Raw genomic sequence first — 13,433 nt, 5'->3', positions numbered from 1 at the left:
AGTAATGCACTCATTACTTGAGGAATGTAACTGTAATCCTCTATACTTTACCCAGACAATAAAACAATTAAATTTAAAAAATCTGCTTTGCTTTGAGTAATTGCTGCCCAGAGAATAGGAGGTGGCTCTTATGGTAGGCATGTCACCCTGTAGCCCTATTTTACCTGCAGGTTGGGAAGATATGGAGTTGAGGTTGTTTTCTTCTACATTCCCAATCCTAAATCCTGGCTCTCACATTGGATTGCAGAGAAATGCTTGTCTAAATGCTAAAATGATGTGTCACCCACTAATTCCATCAACCATTTCATGTTCAGTTGTCCTCAGGTTTCTGAATCAATTCCAGGCAAAATCATGAGAGTGCCTGCATGGCTATCTCACCAAGACCTCTGCACAATGCCTGGCTGCTCCATAGCTGCCAGTTTCCTCTCTTAAAAGCTCCTTGAAACTTGACTTTATTTCTCTGCTTCATGAAATTTAATCTTCCTGTTTTGTGACATCATAGTTCCTCTCTGTGTCTCTGTGTCTCTGTCTCTCTTGGTCTCTCTCTGTCTCTCTCTCTCTCTGTCTCTCTCTCTCTGTCTCTCTGTCTCGTCTCTCTCTCTCTGTCTCTCTTTCTCTCTCTCTCTCTCTCTCTGTAAGGGAACTTTCAACCTAGCCAAAATGGGTAAAACAATAGAAAGAGCAAGCTTGCATTGTGTTTCTATAAAGCATGCTGTTTGCCTTCTGCACTGGATGGCCAGAGACTTTTCATCCTCTCTCTTCTTCAGTGAACTGAGCGAGGCATGTAGAGTGATGACAGTAGGAATGGTTAATGGTATATAAATGTATCCTTGCTGGGTCAGTTCATAGAAGGGAAAACAACTGAAGGAATGCTGATTTTCTACCCTGTCAAACTACTTGACCAAGTTGTGCCCATGGTTTTGACATGATTTTCTTGAAATGTGTTCAGGAGAAGGAAACAGATGGATTGCTCACTCTCCTCTTCATTCTTCCCCTATTTTAGGGAGAAGTGGAGGCAGCACCCTGACTGAGCATAGACTCCTTTCTGTTGAGAAGGACACATCTGTGTATCTTTAATCATCCCGTAGCTCTCAGGTAGCCAATGCAGAGCAGCTCTGCTGAGTCCAAGCTGGGGAGGGTGGACTTCCTGTGGAGTAAAGTATGAGGACAGGACATTTCTACACTCATCTATCCAATCCTGACACGACAGGTGGTTGATACAAGCTTTCTGTATTACTTTGAAAATATTAGATCATTCATTAAAAGGACTTCAACGCTTAGTGTGAAGACTAAACTGAGTTAGAAAGACTAAACAAACAATGAAGCAACCTATAAACCACAATCTAGCAACTAGAGCTAAGGGAGGCAGAAAAGAAAAGCCAGAGTAGATATGGGCACATTTGTACACTATATTACTGAAATCAGGATGCTGGCTTTTATTTCTGATGAAGAATTTTAATGCCCCCTGTGTAAAGGAACATCAAACCTTTTCACACAGAAAGCAGATTCTTCTAACATTTCAGAGTTGCCAAGAAAACTTGCTAGACCCAAACACAAAACTGGAGGCAATGGCTCTCTCTTCAAGATCTGTTCTATGACTGTTTACTCTACTAGAGAGAGATAGTACATAGGCATTTCTAATAGAAATGAGCCCAAAGTGTGGGCTCTGGGGTGGGGGTGGGGAGCCCAGCAGTGTCAGTTTCCATCCTTTCCCATACACTTACCGCGTTCCGTGGTATTGCCAATGGATGGAACCAAAACCAGTGGCTCTCAGTGTGCTGTCCACACGAGCCTTCTCAAGATGGCTCTGCTTTCCTCTCCCCTTGAATTTACTCATTAAAGGCAAAACAGTCATGCTATTATTCAGCAGAATTAAGGCTGCAATGCTTTTTCCAGTAAACTACAGGAAATAAACATCAGAATGACAACTGGAGCTTGAATTCACTAAAAACAGCATCTTAAGATACAGTCCCCAATCCTCCTGCAAACCCATGTCGATTAAAATATGTCTTTAGGAATGCAGCTTCTTCTGCATCTTTATGTAATTTGGTGGAAGTGAGAAAGAGCAACATGAGTTTCTGAGGGAGACCACAGAAGAAAAGATTGCATTTATGGTGGTTGCTAGAAACTATTGAAATTCTTAGTATCAATTGTTGGATAATTGGACCACAGCCCACAGGTTGATTAAAGTAGGTCAAATTGAAGTTTATGGTCTTGACTTTTTGTAAAGTGAGCTGGTGTGGTCAAGACTCAATCACCACGGAAGTGCTGCTGAGTGAGCAAATGTTGAGACTCGTGTTTGTTCTCGGTGTGTTTCTGCTCTGCTCATGGCTTTCTTCTATCAGTGCTGGGCACTGAGAATCCAGAAAACCAATGGAGTTCGTACCTTCAGGGACCCACTAAAAAGCAAAGGACAATGCCCAAATTGACCGTCACGTATAGCACCTTTCCTTCGCTCACAAGAAAGTTCAGAAGATATGGATGAAATAAAGACTAACACTTGCCAAAGAGCCAAACTCACAGTAAGAAAATGAACTGATTTTTAACTGAACCTAGGACTTTGTCACCTTCCCGACGTTACAAGGGAGGAAAAGGAAGGTGAGATGATGATGTGATTTCCCAAGGGTACTGGAAATGAAAAGTAAAAATCGCTCTATGAGGTCGGATGACATGGAAGATATCCCAAATATCCGTTCTCTCCAATTTCCCTACTAAACAGTCCAGCCAAGGCAGAGAAGAGACACCACAGAAGGAAGACACCACAGAGGTGAGGAGATTGACCACCATCTTGTGGACTGAGCATTTTACACAGCTAGGATGTGATAAGTTTATCCAGACAGCAAAAGTTCTACCTAGAAGAAGGCTTAAGAGCCAAACCTGAGTAGAACCAGAAACACCACATGGGGAAGAACCAGTTCTGAAGTGCTGTCTGAGAAGGACAGAATGAAAAATGTGGGCATGTGGGAAGAGGGTAGACAGGCTGGGGCTTGAAATGGGAAGAGGGGTAGGCAGAGACATACTTTGTTTTCAGTTATTTTGTCTCAGCTTTTTTTTTTATTAGTTGTGGGGCTTGAACTCAGTGTCTGAACTCTGTCCTTGAGTTTCTTTTTCTCAAAGCTAGTGCTCTATTATTTGAGCCACAGTGCCACTTCCTGTTTTCAGTTATTTTGAATATGGTTATATTTCTCAAATTGGATGAAAGCCAAGGAACCATGGATAATATGACTGTAACTTAGTGAAAATTATTTTTCTCATGAAGAAGTCTGTACATTATTGAGTATTGAGAAATGCCAAATGGGAGTTCTTTCTGCTAGAGAGCTTCCTTGTTAGCCAGTGTAGAGTTTAGAATCACTCCCCATGCCACAACATTTAACTCATCAGCAAAGTTGTTACCTTGGAGTCCCAGTCCTATTTTGGAAGTGCTCATGGTGTTTCTTCAGTATACTGGGACATATTTGCATGTGACAAAAGGATCTAAATCTTAGTTCAGTCTAGAGCATGGACTGCTTCCATAGGATATGGCCACACACTGGGTGATTAAAATCCTGTATATAAGCCACCAGAAAGGGAAAGACCAGATCTCTCAGTGACTTAGTAAAGAGCTGACACTAGCTCAGGAAATACACTAAGGAATCAATTTAGAAGACATACTTCCATACCCTTCCCAACCCAGGCAGTCATTTGGTACAAAATATTTATATTGACATTGATAACAATTGAGTACTTAGCTGACTTTCAAACTTCAGACTTCCCAAACTAACAATATAATGTTTGCTACCACTGATTAAATGTTATTCATAATTCCAATGATTTGAAATATATCTCATTTCAGTCTCATATGATACTGAAGATGGAGGATGGTTTGAATCCTTATGTAAAAGAAAAGAATCAGAGGATGTTAAAGCATTATCTAGGAAAGTATTTTTAACCACAGTGAGAGATAGGTTAAATGATTAACTTTGAATCTAGATGATTTTTGACACAGAAATCATATTTTCAACTGTCAGTTTTCAGCCATTCACCAGTATGTCAAAATTACTTGCGTGATTTATGGTAGAGAATGCTTCCTGGTCATTTCAGTTTTCTTCCTTCTCTTCTTGCCTCAACACCTAGACTGCATTTCCTTCTCTTCTTTGTAGGGAGATGTCACGACTATGTTCTTAAGGGAATGAGACCGAAACAGAATAAAGGCTGCTTCAAAAACTGTCGTACATTGACAAATTACCAAGTCCACCTGTGCTCTCCCACGTTATTTTTACCTCTTATCAGGGGGAGGAAATGAAGACTGAAGCCCTGAGCTATCTGTGCTCAAGATTTACTATGTTTAGACTCTCTGGAATAAAGCCTATAGGTCTTGAATGCTAAGAGTTCTCCCATGGGATTCTAAGGTACCTGAATTTTTTTGGGGGGGGGTAATATTTCTTTTCCTAACTCACTTGTGCTTTTTTTGTTCAGCTCAGTCCTTCCAATTGGATATCTTCTGAAGAGGAATATAGATTTTCGGCCATTAGTTAAAAAACTCCATAGTGTAGAAGATGAAGAACCTTCAAATACAGAGAGACTGCAGGAAGGGGATTTGGGTTTTAGGTTCAGCTGCAAAAAGAAATGGAATAATAATGGTCTGAAGGCCTTCTGAAGAGCTCTGCATTGTTCTGGTTCTAAGTATGTTACAGAAAGAAAAATAATTCAGAAGAAAATGAAATGGCTTTAGTACCATAAGAAAAGAAAATCAGTGTGTCTTCAACCTGTTTTCTCAGTAACAATCTTGAATAGAAAATAAATTCATATATACATTTTATGTAATGGGACATATCTATTATGTGGACTCTCCAATTTAATAAAGACCTGAAACTTCTGAAGCCTATGTTAGTTTCTAATTTTTTCTCACATGCACAAATATGGACTACTTTAGTGTGTGTGTGTGTGTGAAAAGGACCTAAGAGCTTGAAGGTATTTCCTGTGTCTGACTTGGGATAATTTCAAGATTATTATTCATAAATTCCTCATGATTCAGTGATTCTTTGGCTGTCCTATTTCTTAATGCCATATGCCCTCTAGTGGTAAAGTCGAATGATTTGCTATTCCTTTCTTTTTTTCTTTTCTCTTTTTATCCTTCGTTTTAGCATTCTTTCTCTTTCTTTCTTTATCTCTTTTTCTTTTTAAAACCATTTCATTAACAAAAAATAGCATCAAGAAGGTTTCATTCTTTGACATCACCCCATTTGTAAGGAAATGAAAAGACTTGGAAAAAATCATATTAAGTGAAGTAAGCCAGAACCAAAGGAACATAGGCTCAATAGTTTTCCTCATTTGTAATAATTAGGACACATCTAGGACACTCCTAGCAGAGGATTACAATAGCTCAAAACTAGGTTCATTTGGTCATATAAGATAAGGCTAAATGAAAGGATCTCTAGGATATGGAAACCAGATCTTTATCTTGTGTGATTGTTGTTCTTAATGTACTATGATGTTATTTCTCTTCTCTTTTTTTTTTGCCCTTGGGTTAATCTCATATTGTTACTGTATCTGATTTTGTTACCTGGTATATTGTATATATGTTTATTTGAAATAGGAAAGGGAAGGGGGGAACAAGATGATTGGGAGGGTGTGGGGAGGGAAATGAGGACAAAAACATGAGAAGGGGTATCAGTGTGTGAGAGGTAATGCACCTACTACCTGATGAATGTAACTGCAACCCCTCTATATATTACAATAAATAAATAAATAAAATTTAAACACAAGGTTTCATTTTGATATTTCTATACATACAATGTATATTTACAAATATATATACAAATTCATCGCCTCACCTCCGCTCCTACTTTTTTTTGGCCAGTCCTGAGGCTTGCATTCAGGGCCTGAGCACTGTCCTTGGGCTTTCTCAAGGCTAGAGCTCTACCACTTGAGCCACAGTGTCACTTTTGGCCTTTTCTGATACTGTATGTGATTACTGAGGAATCAAACCTGGGTCTTCATGCATGCTAGGCAAACTCTACCACTAGGCCAAACTCCCTGTCCAGAGCTCTCCTTTTTTTGTAAGCAAGAAGTTTCATTGTTCTTTTTATACATACACACACACTCACAGCACACACAGTATATTTTTCCATATTCGCTTTCTTTCACCTTGTCTGTTTACCATCTGGCTTTCCATTAGTATATTCTTGTCATAGCATGGAATGTTATACCACATTCCTACATACCAGGCATGTGGTATTTCACACATGCATATATTATACAATTTGGGGAATCTCTTCTACAGTTCTACCATTCCACATGCCCTATGACTCTAATAAGTCAAGAATTTTCGGTGTTTTTGTCATGTCATCTTTATACATAGATGCTAAGCATTTAGATATTATCCATGTGTCATTCTTGTTCCATCGTCTCCTTCCCCTCAGTACTTTCAAAGAGTCCCCAAACCCTGAGCACATTATCTATCATCTAGAAAGATATGCATGGTAGTAACTATGTGAATGTATATCTTTTACGTCTATTTTCCATGTATAAAAGAAAACATGTACAAGAAAAGACCTAGAATAGCCAAAACAATTCTAGGCAAAAAGGGCAATGCAGGTGGTATTACAATACCAGATTTCAAACTCTACTATAGAGCCATAATAACAAAAATAGCATGGTATTGGCACAAAAATAGACCAGAAGATCAGTGGAACAGAATAGAAGACCCAGAAATAGAACCACATACCTATAGTCAACTTGTATTTGACAAAGGAGCCAAAGATATACAGAGGAACAAACACAGCCTATTCAATTATTGGTGCTGGCAAAACTGGGCAGCCACATGCAGAAAACTAAAAATTGACCCTAGCCTTTCACCATGCACAAGCATAACTCAAAATGGATCAAAGACCTCAATGTCAGACTGAAAACCATGAAACTGCTACATGATAAAGTAGGAGATACACTGAAACTCATAGGTACAGGCAAAAGATTCCTGAACAGAATCCCAGGGTCACAACAGATTGGAGAGAGACTCCATAAATGGGACACCTAAAAATAAAAAGTTTCTGCCCAGATAAAAGCATAGCCACAAAACTAGAGAGACAGCCAACCAACTGGGACAATAACACATCAGACAAATGCTTAATATCCAGTATCTACAGAGAACTCAAGAAACTAATCCTCCCCAAACCCAACAAACCATTCACTAAATGGGCAAGGGAACTAAAGAGAGACTTATGAAAAGAAGAGATAAAAATGGCAGAAAAGCATATGAGAAAATGTTCATGATCATAAAGGAAATGCAAATAAAACAACTCTAAGATACCACCTTACCCCAACAAGAATGGCCAAGATTTTGAACTCAGACAATGACAGATGCTGGCGGGGTTGTGGAGACAAAGGAACCCTACTGCACTGCTGGTGGGATTGTAAATTAGTTCAGCCACTCTGGAAAGCAGTGTGGAGGTTTCTTAAAGAGCTGAAAATAGACCTTCCCTATGATCCTGCCATACCACTTCTGGGCACCTACCCTGAACATCATAACCCAAGATATGATAAGGACACCTGCTCAGCTATGTTCATCTCTGCACTATTCACAATAGCCAGGTGATGGAAACAGTCCAGATGCCCTACTGCAGATGAATGGATACAGAAAATGTGATATATATACACAATGGAATTCTACATAACCAATAGACAAGATAAAATAATGGCATTTGCAGGGAAGTGGATGAATCTAGAGCGAATCATGTTGAGTGAGACAAGTCAAGACCTAAGGAACAAAAGGCGCATGGTATCCTTAATATGTGGCTATTAAATCCAAACAGTACAAGAGCAAGGGCTCAAAAGTTGCATACTCAATGCTATGGACATGGTACTGGAAATATAAACACAACTACATAGACATAAAAACATATGACTCTATAGACATGTTTTATTACATAGATTAATATGTATCCATGACATACAAACTCTCAGCCTAATTTTGATTATGTTCTAAAATCTAAGTACCAGTGATTGTATATAGACATTCTCTTCTTGAATACTTGTTTGTTAAACACATCATTTGAAATATGTTATAAAAATGATTGTTAATAAATTCTTTAGTAAAAAAACATGTGACCTACCTTCCTTTTTGCTTCACATGATGATTTCCAGTTCCACTCATTTTCCTGAAAATGTTATAATTTTATTTTTTCTTTACAGAAGAATAATGCTCTGTTCATTCATCAATAGCAAGGCATCGAGGCTATTTCTATAACTTGGCTATTGTGATTAGTGTTACAATAAACATAGCTATGCAAGTATTTTCACTATATGCTTCAGATACCTGTCCAAGAGTAGCATGGCTGCATGATGGGAATGAGTTTACATTTCTACTGACAGTGTATAAGGATTTATTTTTCCGTACATCAATAGCAGCAACATTTTTTTATTGTTTAAATTCTTGATGATTGTCTAAGTGGAATGAAAAATGGAACCTCAATATCATCTGATTTGTGTTTTCTTTATGGCCAGAGAACTTGAACATTTCTTTATGTACTTATTGATCATTACATTTCTCCTGAGAATTATTTAGTTCATTAAACCTTTTACTAATGAGGTGGTTTGAGGAAAGCTTGGTTTTGTTGAGTGCCTGGTTACTAGTCCCTTGTCACATATAACTGGCAAAGAGTTTTTTTCCCGTTCTGTAGATTGTCTTCCTTAGCCTAGTGACTATTTCCTTTGTTGTGTAGAAGCTTAATTTGATGAAATTTCATGTGCCAACACTTGTGCTTTTTTGCTGAGCTGGTAGAGTTCTATTCAGAAAGTTATTATCTATGTCTATATCTTTCAATAGTTTTCTCTGTTTTTTGCTATAATAAAAGCCTACCACTGCAACAAACAAGCTCACACACAAAAATGCTAGAGATACCACAATACCTGGCTTCATACTATACTGTGTAAGCAGATTAACAAAAAAAAGCATGCTTGTGACAAAAGAACAGATCAATGAAACAGAGGACTCAGAAATATGTCCACATAGATTTTTGACAAATGTGTCAAAAATACTCATTGAGGAAATAAACAGAGCCTCTTCAACAGCTTATCCTGGGCAAACTGGATATCCATATACAGGAGGTTTAAACTAGATATATCTTCCTCTCATCAAGGACTAATGTCAAATCAAACTAGATCAAAGACCTTAATGTAAGACCTGACACTTGGAAATGACTGCAGGAGAACATTGGGGGGAAACTTAGTTTTTGCCTTTGAATTCTTCAAAGTAAAGCCTTTCATTAAAATAAAAGAAAACCTTAAATCTCTCGTTTCTTTTTTTGCTATAGTGTGTGTGCGTGTGTGTGTGTGTGTGTGTGTGTGTGTGTGTGTGTGTGTGCATATATGTGAATTCCTTTGCTCATTGTGTCTTTTCAGGCAAGACTTTCACTATTAAGCAAATCTTGGGTAAGAAGCAAAAGCAAAATGTTCCATTCCCCAGTAGATTCAGTGGGAAACTTGTAATAAAGTGAGTGATGACCCCCGTGGAGACATTAGAGACGAACCCAGCTAAGACTTATGCAACCACACAGCATGCATGTCTACGCTGTGTCAATGTCAGGGATCAGCATACCCATTCCAAGCTGAAAGCATTGTCACTCTGGACAATAAGACATTTTGTTTTACTGAGAAAATGAGTTTTCTTTTAATTTTTATGCTTTACACTACATTGGTTCAGTGATAAATATCTGAGATTTTTTTTGAAGAAAAAGGGTAGCCTTTGTTATAATTAATAATGAAATAAAATGTATGTCGGTGTGGGTGTCACTGCTCCACCATCATTGACACCTAAGAATTTCAAGTTGAGGTAACTACAGACAAGTGATAAGGCCTATGGTCCGCAAAATGGGTCTAAACTTTGTAGAGCAGACATGAAAACCTTTGTTCCGTTCATGTCTCCATTTTCTCTTCTAAAAATAGGGATGAAAAATGCCACAATTTCACAAGAGTACTGGCTATGTATGGTACCTGTTATATGCACATTTTGGTGCTAAATTACATCTGATATTTTGGAAAGAAACGGAAGTCCCTGAAAGCCTTTGACATGAAAAAAATAAGCATTAAATGGAAAATGTAAAATGCTCTAAACTCACTGGTATCAAAGGATGACTTGAGTTAATTTACAAAAACATCTTTTTTTTTTTGCCAGTTGTGGGGCTTGAACTCAGAGCCTGAGCATTGTCCTTGGACTTTTCTCAAGACTATAGCTCTATCACTTGAGCCCCACCACCACTTCCAGCTTTTTTCGGGTCTTTGTGCATGCTAGGCAAGCACTCTACCACTAGGCCAAACTCCCGGCCCTACAAAAACATCTTTAACATTACCTAACTCATATCCTGTGAAACTATAAGCAGTAGTTGGACAATCCAAACAATGTTGAGAGAAAGAAAACATATACATCAATGACAGGATGTATGCAATAAATATGTCATTTTTGTGTACTTTTCAGCTTTTAATGAAGCAGATGTATTTAATGTCTTTACTTTGAGCAGAAAATAGCATTTTATTTTGAGTGGGTTAAGTTTTGTTCTCTTAAAACTCTGTAACTAGAACTAGAAAGGTTTTTCTTAAAAATTGACTTTTGTTTGCTTTTAATAATTCTACTAAACTTTTATTTGAAATGACTCAGCTTAACAAATTTTCACAAAAATTGTTGAGTTTCCATATTATCTTTTACTCAATTTCTTACATAACCACAGTATAAGCACCCCAACTAGGAAACTAATACTAATAAACTATGATCCTGAAAATCTATCATATTGATAAGCTATAAACTAATCTACAGATTTCATCCAATGTTTGCCAATTGTCACATTAATGACCATTTTTAGTCCAGGATCTGATTATGGTTAAAAATAATAAAGATTAAATTTAGTTTATACCTCTTGGTCAGAACACCACACAAGTGATGCTGAGGGTGCATAGTATACCATACTAGGGGCCTGGTTTCTTCAAATCATTTGGATATTTCCTTAGGATGGGAAGTAATCCATCCACTTTCACCTTTGTACTTATTGAGTCTCTTGTAGATACTTGCAAATGGTCTTATTCTTTTCTTATCTATGATCTCCAACTGGGGCTTGAACTCTGGCTCAACTGGTAATTTTTCTACTTTCCTTGACGTGGGAATTCTACAGTAATGAAGTGCCTTTTCTCATCTCTTATTTATTTAATTTTGTTATTTAGTCATTTGTGTATATCAATATGGGTCATGGATGTTTATTTTATTCTATTTGTTAAATCCATTACTGTAACTATTTATGTTGTTCTTCCATCTGGCTCAGATTTAACCCAGCACATATCTTTATAATTTGGCTCATGTAATCTTTAAACACATAGTCCTTGTCTTTTTGTTTGTGTGTTTTTCCATGTGTTTTATTTCAGATACTATTTGATGTTCCAGGCTAATCTTAGTCTTTCTTCCTTACTACCAATCCTAAGATTAGTCATTTCTCCAAGATTTCCTGACTCCTTTTTATTACAGAATGGTATCTAGAAACCAAGATAAGGATGCTTCTTGCGCCCATTGTATGTCATTATTTCTAGACCTTGTCATCAGACAATGCTAGAAAATAATATATGTTTGTTAAAAAAATGTGCACAAGGACGGGGAATTTGGCCTAGTGGAAGAGTGCTTGCCTAGCATGCACAAAGACCTGGGCTTGATTCCTCAGCACCACATACATAGAAAAAGCCAGAAGTGATACTGTGGCTCAAGTGGTAGAGCTCTAGCCTTGAGAAAGCCCAAGGTCAGTGCTCAGGCCCTGAGTTCAAGCCCCAGGACTGGCAAAAAAAAATGTGCACAGCCAGGTATGGTGGCTCATACCTATAATCCTAGCTACTCAGGAGGCTGAAATCTGAGCATCATAGTTCAAAGCCAGCCTGGGTACCAAAGTCCGTGAGACTCTTATCTCCAATTAAACACCAGAAAACAGGAAGTGGCATTGTGGTTCAAGGGGTAGGTCAGTAGCCTTGAGCAAGGCACAGAGGCAAGGCACAAGAAGCAAGGTGCAAGAAGCAAGGCAAGGCTCAAGAGCAAAGGCAAGGCCCAGAGGCAAGGTACAATGAGCTCAGAGACAGTTGCCCATGTCGAGTTTAAGTCCCATGACCGACAAAAAAAAGAAAAGTACATATGCACATAATCTAAACCTCTCTCCATATATGCATTCTTTTTCTTTCTTCATCTATCCTCTATGGAGGTATGTATTCATGTATGTATATATGCATGCATACTTCTATCAATCATCCATCTATCTACCTATCATCTATCTATCTATCTTCCTATCTGTCACTATGCAGTCAAAACATTTAATTTCAATGCAGCCTCACATAATTCATTCTTACTTTTCTTCTTTCCTTATTTGCAACTCCTTTTCCTGAAAGTAAGAAATCTGCCTTTCCTTATCCAAAGCTTATTTACTTATTTGCCTAATCCTACAATACACAAAAACTAGTTTGGTAATTACTAGCTAGGTGTACACTATTGACATACATTTATATTTTATCTTTAGTCTTAAAGAATATTGTCAAAATACATGGTTATATGTTGTAAGTGGTACTTATACGGTTACCAGAAAGAACCCATTCCCCTTGTTATGAATTTTAGTATAAAAAAAGCTATCTTATTATCCAAGATTATCCAAGAACTGTGAAATGCACCTTGGCACACTTCTGAGTTTTGTTGAAAACAGAGCACACAAGCCCCTGCCATTCTCTTTCTAACTTACCAACCTGTGCCCATGGTAAGAAGAAATTCCCCAGAATAGTTCAAAGCTTACTTCAAACTCTACCTCAGCTTCTTCATTATTATACATGTTTGTCTCATTCTAGTTCTGAAGTCTCAGGAAGAGCTTGTGAGCTTATGAAATGAAGACAGAACAATTCTTCCCCTGGCTCAGTTGGGTGATTTTAACCATGTGATCCTTCCTATTCTTCATCTCAGCCTTCCCCTTTCCTCCTATGGGAGGAGTGATAAACATCGCCCACTGGCAGTCAGTTCTCTTAATTCCACCCACAGCATGCACAAATTTAAAGAAAACACATGAGTTTGTTTTAAAATACAATGTACAGACAGTATTTTCACAGAAAAGTATTCTCACCTTCTTGGGTGTTAGTCTGAAGTATATTTTCCTTCTAGATCTGTGTCTTCCCAAATGACAACAGGTTTTGCTGCCATTTCTCTGAAAGTCGGTTCCAAACCTCTTTCAAGAGTCAGAAAAGCTACCTGAATTTGCCAGCAGCTTCCTGTTGGGCTTATTTTGGGCAAGGTGTTTGACAAAACAGGAAGCATCTGTGAAATGTGTGACTTCAGTCCTGGAAGCAGTGGGCTCCCTCTGAGATGGCTTCAGATGCCTCTTGGTCTTTCACCCCTGGGTATTGTGAAAGGCCTTGCAGGGCTTATGATACTGAGAAGGGATACCTGAATGTCCAGA

General features: G+C 38.0%; 1 long non-coding RNA gene across 1 annotated transcript; it reads right to left on the bottom strand.

The window, feature by feature from the left end:
* Positions 1 to 4,039: 4,039 nt before the first annotated feature.
* LOC150067181 (uncharacterized) lies at positions 4,040 to 13,213 on the bottom strand. The gene is made up of 3 exons (XR_016539515.1): positions 13,101 to 13,213; positions 8,091 to 8,135; positions 4,040 to 4,159 (listed from the first exon to the last, which is right to left on the bottom strand). It is a non-coding gene; the product is annotated as an uncharacterized LOC150067181 (long non-coding RNA).
* Positions 13,214 to 13,433: the final 220 nt, after the last annotated feature.

Source organism: Megascapheus bottae, chromosome 2 (genome assembly GCF_031878675.1).
Source record: "Megascapheus bottae isolate mThoBot1 chromosome 2, mThoBot2.hap1, whole genome shotgun sequence".
In the NCBI taxonomy this organism is placed as follows: Eukaryota; Metazoa; Chordata; class Mammalia; order Rodentia; family Geomyidae; genus Megascapheus; species Megascapheus bottae.
This window is presented reverse-complemented; position numbering and strand designations above follow the sequence as displayed.